This window comes from Aegilops tauschii, chromosome 4, assembly GCF_002575655.3.
Source record: "Aegilops tauschii subsp. strangulata cultivar AL8/78 chromosome 4, Aet v6.0, whole genome shotgun sequence".
NCBI classification, from domain to species: Eukaryota; Viridiplantae; Streptophyta; class Magnoliopsida; order Poales; family Poaceae; genus Aegilops; species Aegilops tauschii.
The window spans coordinates 153,998,034-154,003,040 of NC_053038.3; positions in this window are offsets into that span (position 1 = coordinate 153,998,034).

Here is a 5,007-nt window from a genome sequence, read left to right on the forward strand (position 1 = left end):
TGTTGGAGACCTTCTCATCCTGCTGAAAGCAGAGCTGCACAGCATAGTAGAGCTTGTCCTGAGTGGGCAAGATGAGCACTGCTCCAGCCCCCGCGCCCTGGTGTGCGAAGGCACCATCGAAACACATGACCCAACCGTCAGGCGCCTCACTTCCCGGCGAGAGGGACTGATCCTCGCCTATTTCAAGCGCCGGGGCGTCCGTCCATTCTGCCACGAAATCAGCGAGTGCGGCTCCCTTGATGACCCTGGTAGTGTTGAACTCCAACTGGAATGCCTGCAGCTCAATGTTCCACTCAGCGGCCCTTCCGGCAGAATTGGGGCTCCTAAGCACTCTCTCCAATGGGTAGGCTGAGACGACCTTGATGGGGTGGCGCGGGAAGTAGTGCCGCAACTTACGCGAGGCCACCAAGAGCACGAGCAAGAGCTTCTGAGGCATGGGATATCGTGCCCTTGCAACCCGCAACACCATGCTGACGAAATACACCGGGTGCTCGACGAGGGCTGGTGCGCTGATGAGGCTCGTGTCTTGAGGAAGTTGGGGTGTCTCCTGAGGTAGTGGAACCCCCAACGCTTGATCGCTTGTCGGGGTCTCGGCAGCGTCGTCCTGCTGAGCTTGATCCTCTGCTGATGCTGCTACGACCCTTGCGACACCTTCATGACCTTGTGTCGTCTCGGCTGGCGGGGTAGCTCGGCGCGACGCGCCTTTGGCTTGGTGCTCTTCACGAACCGCCACTAGAGCCGCGCTGGCAGAGTACAGGGTGGCGGCAAGATAAAGCACCAGGGGCTCGAGAGGTCGTGGCGCCACGTTCACTGGAGGGCTGGTCAGGTACCTTTGAGGTCTTGAAATGCTTAGTCGTCCTCTGGGGTCCACTCGAATGGGCCCTTCTTCTTCATCAGCTTGAAGAAGGGTAGGGCGCGCTATCCCAGCTTGGAAATGAAGCGCCCCAACGCAGTCACCCGACCAGCCAGCTTCTGCATTTCCTTGCGGGTTTGCGGTGGGCTCATGTCTTCAATGTCCTTGACCTTCTCTGGGTTGGCCTCGATCCCCCCGTGAGACACAAGGAAGCCCAACAGCTTACCGGAAGGGATGCCAAACACGCACTTCTCTGGGTGGAGTCGCAAGTCCACCTAGCAGAGGCTTTCAAAGGTTTCCTCCAGGTCCTGGATTATGTTCCTCGCTTCTCGAGACTTCACCATGATGTCGTCCACGTAGGCTTCAGCGTTTCTCTCGAGCTGTCGGCCCAAGGCGATGTGCATGAGCCGCTGGAAGGTTGCGCCTGCGTTGCGCAGCCCGAAAGGCATGCAAGTGTAGCAGTATACCCCACACGGGGTCACGAAAGATGTCTTCTCCACATCTTCTACCGCCATCTTGATCTGGTGATACCTTGAGAACGCATCCAGGAAGCACAGTAGGTCACACTTGGCGGTGGAGTCGACGATCTGGTTGATGCATGGAAGCGGGAACGGATCTTGGGGGCAGGCCTTGTTGAGGTTGGTGAAGTCGACGCACATTCGCTCCTTTCCGCCTTTCTTGGGCATGACGACGGGGTTTGCCAGCACTCAGGGTATCGAACCTCGCGAATGACACCCGCTGCCTCCAACTTACGGGTTTCTTGGATGATGAAAGCTTGCTTCTCCGTGGACTGCCACCTCGCCCTCTGCTTCATGGGGCGTACGTTGGGGCACACCTTCAGATGGTGCTCTATCACCCCTCTCGGGACCCCTACCAGCTGGTCGGGCTCCCAAGCGAACACCTCCTTGTTTGCGCGCAGGAACTTCACCAGCGCCTCCTCCTGGTCAGGCTCAAGGTTGGCACTTATGGTAAAGGTTGCCCCCGAGGATCCGTCCTCCTCGACTGGCACTTGCTTCGTTTCCTCCTTGTCTTGAGTGAAAAACTGCTTCTTCTTGGTTGGTGCGCCCCCCTTGGCCTTGGCGGTGTCCGCGTCGATGGGCTACGCTGTCGCGGCGGTCTTGAGGGCGAGCTTGACCCTCATCAAGGCTTCCTTTTTGTCCCCCACTACTGTGAGGACGCCCTTGCTCCCGGGCATCTTCATGAGGTTGTAGGCCGGATGGATCGCCACCATGAACTGAGCTAGGGCCTGGTACCCGAGGATGGCGTTGTACGGGAGGCCGATGTGGGCGATGTCGAGGTCGACCAGCTCGGTGCGGTAATTGTCGCGCGTGCTGAAGGTTACGGGGAGGCGGATCCGCCCCAGGGAGTGGGCGGAGCCTCCACCAACCCCTGAGAAAGGCTTGCTAGGGCGGAGCCGCTTGAGTGGTACGTGCAGAAGGCTGAAGGCCTCAGCTGAGAGCACGTTGAGGCCGGCACTGCCATCGATGAGCGTCTTGGTGACGGACACGTTGCAGATGGTTGGCGTGCAAAGCATTAGGAGCATGCCCGAGCCGACGGTAGAGACGGGGTGATCCCCTGCATCGATGGTGAGGTCTGCCTCGGGCGCGGCCCAGCCCAGTGGAGCCACTGAGCGCTTGGAAGCGGCGCCAATCTGGCGAAGGAACGGCTTGATATGGCGATCTGAAGGCGGTGCTTGTGAGCCGCCAAGGAGGGCCGCGACCGCATGATGCGCCGGTGCCGCGTAGCGCGCAGTGAAGAGGCCGCGCAGCTCCTCCTAAGATGCCACCGTGGATCTGGGGAGGTTGAGCAGCCAGGCGCGCGGTGCGCCAGTGAGGGCCATGGGAAGCCAGTTGGCCATGACCTTGTCCTCGCCCCCGGCCTCGAGGACGGCCTCCTCGTACGCCATTAGGAAAGCTGACGGGGCCATCGTAGCGCGGCGGCATCTCCGTCTTGAACTTGGGCGGCCACTGCGGCATCTCTGGCTTGTTCTTCACGGGAGTCTCCTAGACGGGAGGGAGAGCGCCGAAAGCGCGACCGATTGCGCCGCCCCGGGCCCGCACGTCAGCGACCCAGCTTGGCTCGGGCGCGTCCGGTGTGAAGCCGTAGGCGGCATTGCGCTCCAGTTGAGCGGAGTTGAGGAGGCGCTGTGTGGCAGCGAGTGTCTCGGTGACGTCCAGCAAGCACTGGCGGTCCTCGTTGAGACGAGTCCGGGCTTCAGCGATGTTGGAGGCGTCGATGTTGGTGCCGATGGGAACGCGGAGGCTCTGCATCATGGTGCGCAGCGGGTTGGGCGAGTCGGCCCTGTCCACTACGGCCTTAGCTTTGGCGGCCTTCCTCGCCGCGCTCGACGAGGAGGAGGCGCAGGTGTCGGTGTCGGATCTCGGGTTCCAGCAAAACACTCAAGGTTCAAACACTGGGGTGCGCACAAAGATCTCCCCCTACCGATCCACGCCCTTAACCTTGCTACGATCTCTAAGTCTAGCTCGGCAAACTCGCAACACAAGAGAGACAAGATTTATACTGGTTCAGGCCACCGTTGTGGTGTAATACCCTACTCCAGTGTGTGGTGGTGGATTGCCTCTTGGGCTGAGGATGAACAGTACAAGGGGAAGAACAACCTCCTGAGGTGAGGTGTTCTTGTGCTTGGCGAACTTGTGTGGGCGATGATGATCTTAATCAGTTGCCTCCTACGGTGGTGGCTAGCCCTATTTATAGAGGCCCTGGTACTCTCCCCAAATATTTAGCGGGAAGGGATCCAACAATGGCCAATTTGAAAGGGGACAGCCAGTGCAGCTTATCTTGACTAAAGGTGGTCTTCGCCTGCAAAAAGCTCTGGTGGTGACGCTGCCTTGGGCTCCACGGTGACCTCCGTCCTACCATCCTGCTGGTCTTGGTTTCGTTGCACCGATATGGAAACCTTTGCTTGACGCCTCGGTACTCCTCGCCTGCGCTTGCCTCCGTAGCACCAAAGAGAAAACAAGGACACTGTGTGCGCTGGTGCCCGTTTGGCCTTGGTTGTCACGACACACGTCACTGGAACCTCGCGAGGTTTGCCTTGCCTTGATCTCTCCGCCCCTCGCGAGGTTTGCCTTGCCTTGGTCTCATCCGCCTCGCGAGGCTTGGCCCCGCGCGAGGGTCTCGAATGCTTGTTGGTGAAGATGGGCCATACAGGCCCGCTCGCAGAGCCATGTCGTGGGCCGCAGGTAGGCAAGTCTGGGGAACCCCGTTCCCAGAACGCCGACAGTCGGTGACGAAAGCCTCCACGCAGAGGTCCATCGCTTCGGCGGGAGTGCCGTCTTTGATGGAGAGCGGGGAGCCGGAAAAGTCAAGTACCTCGCTGGGGTACTCGTCGACGCAGGCGCGTCGGAGATGCGCAGTGCGGCGAAGGAGGCGGCGAGCGCTTTGATGATGTCGTCTGCCAGTGTGACGGGCTCGTCGGAGTCGGAGAGGGGCCCCGTCTGAAGCATGCTCCCGGCCAGGACCTCGACCTGCCCCATGATGGGCGCCAACTATCCTGGTGGGCGCACGGCAGATGCCAAGGGATGGCTAAAGATAGGAGGAGGCTCGAGGGCACTGGTGGGCTCCAGAGGCGAGGTCGGCATGAGCGAGCGCGGGACGCAAGACATACCCAGGTTCGGGGCTCTCCGGAGAGATAACACCCCTAGTCCTGCGGAGTGTAGTTGATATGTATGAGTACAGAGTTGCTCCTAGAGCTGTATGGAGGAAGAAGGGAGGCTGGCCAAGGCTTAGGCAGTTCCCTCTCCTCGGGTGTTGCTTGCTAGGTGCATGACTGGGTGGTTGGGTGAGTGCATTGCCCGTATGCATGGGGGATCCTGGGGGGTTTTATAGGTCAACCCCCCAGGGGTACAATGGTAATGTTACAAGGCCGTAGGGCCTGGTTGTCAGTGTCCAGGATGCCGGTTGCTGGGACCCGCCGGGTGCCAGGTCTCGCCAGGTTCCCCGGGCACGGGCCCCATGCACCTAGGGGCATTGTGCGCCGTCTTGTCGATCGTCAGGGTGTGGCCGAGTCGAGTCGGCTACAGCGGCGTTCCGTCTGGTCGCCACTTGCTGGCGTCATGGGTGATGATGTTTGCACGGTTGCCACACCGGCCCTGGTCAGCGAGTAGGTGGGGGGCGCTGTTGCCACGCCCGGC